Consider the following 6,836-nt stretch of genomic DNA (forward strand, 5'->3'; position numbering starts at 1 on the left):
GCTTTACCACTCAAACCATCCTCCATGGACCACTGCATAAGAGTTCTTAATGAGTTAGATGAACAAGAGAAAACATGTCAAACCATTCAACAAAATTATTTCTGCCCATAATCATGACATTGAGAATGTAAAAAAAAAAATATATTAATAGATTCTACCTAAATCTCAAATGTTTTGGTGTTAGATCAAGCAACAAAGACTTTTTACATTTTTATCAAGCGCTCTTATAATTTTGGAGGGGACTGTATTTGCCTTGTTTTGCAGCACTGGTGAGTAAAAAAGGGGAGTCCAAGTGGCGGGTTTCATTGGGTCTGCATATACACTTACGCATTTATACGCAGATGAAAACTAATGAAAGAATAACTTTAGCCAATATAAATTGTATATCTGTAGGCCACATTTATGTAATTTGTAATACATTGTTTTCGTTTTACTGATAAACCATTTTCTTTCTTGTAATCTTTCTTAGTCATGTTTTGTTCTCTGTTGAACAACTGAAAACAATGGTCATTTTGCAGATACTGAGTACATCTTGCACAATATCCTTTGTATAGACCAATGACACAGATGGTTTTCTATTTGCTTCTCCCCCTTCCCCCACCCCAGAAGAGAGAGATAGAGCTGACTCTCACACTGCATAACCTTCATCAAAGTCACAACATTGATCCATGTCATCCAGGAGTCAACTACTGCATCCTAAATGCCACTCTATTCCCTTCATAATGCAATTCTTCTGACCAGGGACCAAGGCGCTCTGGTCCAATGTACTGCACTATATATAGGGAGTGGAATGCAATTTGGGAAGGGATCACAGGACTCAGTTTAAAAGTAGTGAACTATATAGGGATAGAATGCCATGTGGAAAACAACCCTAGTCTGATTCCCTGCAGGGCCCTAATCACGACAACCTCACCCCACATGACTGGTGTAAGTTTTCAATTATAACATTCACAACATGGTGTGAGCAGGGGTAAAACTGGGACCAGGAATTGTATGAGATGGATTCTTGATTGAGCATGTAAAAATGCCTTCTAAGCAATACTCCCTGTCTGAAGTAAGTATATCAGAGCCCGGTTCCTCCTCCCATTTAGCTTTGAAATATTCTGTGGAAGGAGGGTTGGCTGATTGAAATGCGTCATACAGAGGGGATATAAGTTGGTTTGATGTTGGGCACATTTTGAATCACCCAGTAAAGACAGAGGCTCTTGCATTTTTTTTTGCTGGAGTTGTTAACATGAATAGTATGTAATCTTCAACAATCTGAAGAAATTATTTCAAGGGAGGTTTTATCTTTCATTCAGTTAATCGAAGATAGCAAAAGTCCCTTCTATGTATAGATTGTCTAGGATGTGCATATCCATTTCTCCCCAGTAATTCATAAGCAATGTCTGGTTTAAAAGGACAAAGAACGTGTTCCTCATTAGGAAGGGTTCCACAGCAGTACTGAAAGTGGTCTAAGGTCAATTTGCAGACTTAAAGTAAAATATAATATTTAGGAGAGTTACTAGCAAATGGCACAACTCATAGGACAGTATTTCATCATACAATATGACAATGACACTAAATACTAGCAGCTAAGGAGTTTTCAGGACCAACATGTGGAAAGCACTTGATTGGCCAAATCAATCTTCAGATTCATAAATCCAATGGAATCTGCATTTCACTTGGTGAGACTGAAATAAATACATAAAGCAACTACATATGCAACAAAACCAGTTGCACTTTGGACAGGGACATCTAAAAGTCATCAGACTAGGTCTTCCTGAGGAGTGGTCCAAAAGCAAATGTCCTCATAAGATTAAAGGACACAAATTGTGTCCTTTAATCTTAGGAGGAGAGGCAGTGATGTAGTATGCCAACATTTTAGACCAATGGGAAAGTTGCAGAAGAGAGGAGAAAATGTGTCTAACTGAATGCTAAAAACAAAAACAAATGAGAAGCTTGTGTCATGTTGAATATTATCAAAGAAAATTAAGTATTTTGGTTTGTTTTTGTTGTACAATGCCCACAGATCATTTGAGTACCATTGCTGAAACAAATTTCAAAAATGGTCAACGAAGAACAATGCTGGATGTGCTGCAAAATCCATCCATCCATCTTCTCCCGCTTATCCGGGGCCGGGTCGCGGGGGCAGCAGTCTAAGCAGGGATGCCCAGACTTCCCTCTCCCCAGACACTTCCTCTAGCTCTTCCGGGGGGACACCGAGGCGTTCCCAGGCCAGCCGGGAGACATAGTCCCTCCAGCGTGTCCTAGGTCTTCCCCGGGGTCTCCTCCCGGTGGGACGGGACCGGAACACCTTCCCAGGAAGGCGTTCCGGAGGCATCCGAAAAAGATGCCCAAGCCACCTCAGCTGACCCCTCTCGATGTGGAGGAGCAGTGGCTCTACTCTGAGCTCCTCCCGGGTGACCGAGCTTCTCACCCTATCTCTAAGGGATCGCCCAGCCACCCTGCGGAGAAAACTCATTTCGGCCGCCTGTATCCGGGATCTTGTCCTTTCGGTCATGACCCAAAGCTCATGACCATAGGTGAGAGTAGGAACGTAGATTGACTGGTAAATCGAGAGCTTCGCCTTGCGGCTCAGCTCTTTCTTCACCACGACAGACCGATACATCGACTGCATTACTGCAGAAGCTGCACCGATCCGTCTGTCAATCTCCCGTTCCATCCTTCCCTCACTCGTGAACAAGACCCCTAGATACTTAAACTCCTCCACTTGAGGCAGGCACTCTCCACCAACCTGAAGTGGGCAAGTCACCCTTTTCCGACTGAGGACCATGGCCTCGGATTTGGAGGTACTGATTTTCATCCCCACCGCTTCACACTCGGCTGCAAACCGTCCCAGTGCATGCTGAAGGTCCTGGTTAGAAGGGGCCAACACGACAACATCATCTGCAAAGAGCAGAGACGAAATCGTGTGGTCCCCAAACCTGACACCCTCCGGCCCCTGGCTGCGCCTAAAAATTCTGTCCATAAAAATTACAAACAGAACCGGTGACAAAGGGCAGCCCTGCCGGAGTCCAACATGCACTGGGAACAAGTCTGACTTACTGCCGGCAATGCGGACCAAGCTCCTGCTTCGGTTGTATAGGGACCTGACAGCCCTTAGCAAAGGACCCAGGACCCCATATTCCCCAAGCACCCTCCACAAGATGCCGCGAGGGACACAGTCGAATGCCTTCTCCAAATCCACAAAACACATGTGGATTGGTTGGGCAAACTCCCATGAACCCTCCAACACCCCGTAGAGGGTATAGAGCTGGTCCAGTGTTCCACGGCCCGGACGAAAACCACACTGTTCCTCCTGAATCCGAGGTTCTACTATCGGCCGTATTCTCCTCTCCAGAACCCTGGCATAGACTTTCCCGGGCAGGCTGAGAAGTGTGATCCCCCTGTAGTTGGAACACACCCTCCGGTCCCCCTTCTTAAAAAGAGGGACCACCACCCCGGTCTGCCATCCCAGAGGCACTGTCCCCGACCACCACGCGATGTTGCACAGGCGTGTCAACCAAGACAGCCCCACAACATCCAAAATAAACATACAAAATGTATGTTGTACTAGCATGGACTAGCATTCCTACAGGTGTCCTATAACTAAATATAATTGCTAAACCATAGTTAAACCATTCAAGTTGTTCGCTTAGTTCATATAACGAACTGATTCTTAAAAGTTTTCTCTAATATATTGTAACAGGGAAAGACATGAAACAGACACAAGACAATTTAGGATCCTGCAAGGCGTTTTAATAAGATCATTAGAGATGGTGGTGGAGGTGATGTTGGAGAAATCAAAGACAGAAAACAAACTGCTTTGCTCAAAATGAGGCATTGTCTTTGGGGTGGGCTCTACACTCTTCTCCTTTCTTTTGTTCTCCCTTCTTGGCTCCTGCGTTGCTGGAGCCTCCTCTTATTTCTCTCCAGTTCCATGAACCTCTCCCACAACATTTGATTCTACTTCAGTTTTATTTTGTAGCAATATTGCCAGTATTCACAGGTTTTCTAATGGACCTTGTCATTAAATATCTTGATAACAAAAAGCCTTTCACCTAGTCAAATGATCCTACCTATTTGCAAACCACCAAAAATGTAATACTGGTTAATTAAATGCATCTATGTTTTATGTTAGAGGCTGCTCAAAAATACATACCAACCAGTCACATCTGTCCTTATTTATGGTGCCAATGTGGAAATCTTTCATTAGCTGGCAAAATCTTTTAAGTACCTTCGCTGGCTACATAATGAATTGCGATAAGAGTGACTGATGTTCTCGTGGGTACATTATCCCTTTTCATTAGTGCATCTCACTTTCAAGATTTCCTCTCAAGAAACATACTACTGAAATGTTCATTTATATATTAAAAGGCACAAAGAATAGGCAACAAGTAAATTTGTATGTTCAAAAGGATTGGTTCCCAAAGTAGTCTGCAAATATCCATGCTGTTACATTTTGGCTTGATAACATCATCAAGCTGGCTTGGAATAGAGCGTGAGGATTTCAAAACCTGTTTATTTCCCCTATCCACTTGAGAAGTTACTTCATTCAGAATCCCATGATATACAACCCTGGTTCTAAAAAAGTTGTGATGCTGTGTAAAATGTAAAGGAAAATACAATGCAATGATGTGTGAATCATTTAAACCCTATATTCAACAGAAAATAGTACCAAGACAACATATCAAATGTTGAAACTGAGAAATGTTATTGTTTCTTGTCAAATACATGCTCACATTGAATTGTGCCAGCAACAAGTTTAAAAAAAGCTGGGACAGAGGCTGAAAACATTGTGTAATGCTAAAAAACTAAACCTGGTGGAATATCACACTACTAATTAGGTCAATTGGCAAAAAGTCAGTAGTATGATTGGGTATTAAAAGATCATTCCAGAGAGGATGGGTCTGTCAGAAGTGAGGATGGGGAGGGGTTCACCACTCTGTGAAAGACTTTGCGGGCAGAGAGTGCCACAATACAATAATAACGCATCACAACATAAAATTGCAAAGTGTTTGGGGATCTCATCATCTATGGTACACAATACAATTAAAAGATTCAGAGAATCTAGAGTAATTGCTGTACACAAGGGACAAGGGCGAAAAACAATATTGGATGGCCGTGACCTTTGGGATCTCAGGCTTTAGAAACAGGCAATAGAAACAGACACGATTCTGTTCTGGACATCACTGCATGGGCTCAGGAACACTTCCGAAAACCATTGTCTATGAACACAGTATGTCGCTGCATCCACAAATGCAAGTTAAAACTCTACCATGCAAAGAAAAAAACTGATATTAACTATATCCATTATGAAATGACAAACACAGCAAATGAGAACTCGAACTGTTGAGCAGCTGCAATCCTACAGGTGCATCAATTTGAATATCAAGGTTAAGTTAATAAAAGTTGAAAAATTCTAATTACAAATCGACACCATAATATATTCTAGAATAAATACACAAAGTGAAACATTTCAAGCCTTTTTTGTTTCAAACTTGATGATTATGGCTTACAGCTCATGGAAATCAAAAATCTAGTATTTCAAAATATTAGAATAAAAAATGTATAATACAGAAATGTCGACCTGGGAAGAGCTCTAATCAGCTTATTAACTCAAAACACCTGCAAAGGTTTTGTAAGTATGTTAATTTATTTACTCAGTACATGGTCGGGGCTCCTTTTGCACAAATTACTGGATCAATGCGGTGTGGCATGGAGGCAATCAATCTGTCCTCCACATTTTTCCCTTCCAGTTAACTTTCTATTTATATGCTTTGATATAGCATTCTGCAAACAGCCAGCCCTTTCAGCAGTTACCTTCTGTGGCTTACACTCCTAGTGGAGGGTGTTAATGAGTGTCTTCTGGACAACTGTCGAGTCAGCAGTCTTCCCCATGATTGTGTTTGTGTGTACTGGACCAGACTGAGTGATTGAAGGCTTAGGGAATTAATCAGCTGATTAGAGCTGATTAATCAGGTTGACATTTATGTATTTAAAATTTTTTATTCTAATATTTTGGGATTTAATTTTTGAGCCATAATCATCACGACTGAAACAGAAAAGGCTTGAAATGTTTCACTTCATGTGTAATGAATCTAGAATATATGAAAGTGTCACTTTTTTTTTTAAATATGGGAAACTTTTCCATAATATTAACTTTTTTTGAGATGCACCTGTATATGAAGCAAGAATGGGACATTCCACTTTCACAGCTACAGCAAATGGTCTCCTCAGCTCCCAAACATTTATATAGTATTGTTAAAAGAGGTGATGCAACACAGTGGTAAACATGCCCTGGTCCAAACTTTTATGTGTTGCTGGCATCAAATTAAAAATGGTAATGCATTTTTCCATAAACAAAAGTTGTCAGTTTTAACATTTGATATTAATTTAAATTAAATATAGAATAAATGATTGATGGTTGTAGAATCCATATACCACAATCCATATTTGAAAGCAAATTAAGGTGCACCTTAAACTACTGTAATTTCTGTGCCACTAATGCAGAGCCCCTTAAATTAATTTAGTTTAGTAAATAAATGATTCATAATGAAATACACCTCATTTCAGGAAGATATCTTACTTCTGTTATGTTTGTTCATTAAAATTTGTGAAAAGTTAACCTTGTTGTTGACCCCTCTAATAAAGGAAACCGCATGTGCGGGTGAAGTGATGATAGAACACATTACTATATCAAATGTCTACATCTGTCTTTTCCAAGGAGTCTGAATTAAATTAAAAAATGTGGCTATTGCAACTCCCAACAGAGTGGGTGCATTCTCAGAAACCTTGTGAGAAATAATCTTCAAACTGCACAAATGGAATGAATATCCAGACCAGACACATGG

This window comes from Esox lucius, chromosome 12 (genome assembly GCF_011004845.1).
Source record: "Esox lucius isolate fEsoLuc1 chromosome 12, fEsoLuc1.pri, whole genome shotgun sequence".
Classification (NCBI taxonomy): Eukaryota; Metazoa; Chordata; class Actinopteri; order Esociformes; family Esocidae; genus Esox; species Esox lucius.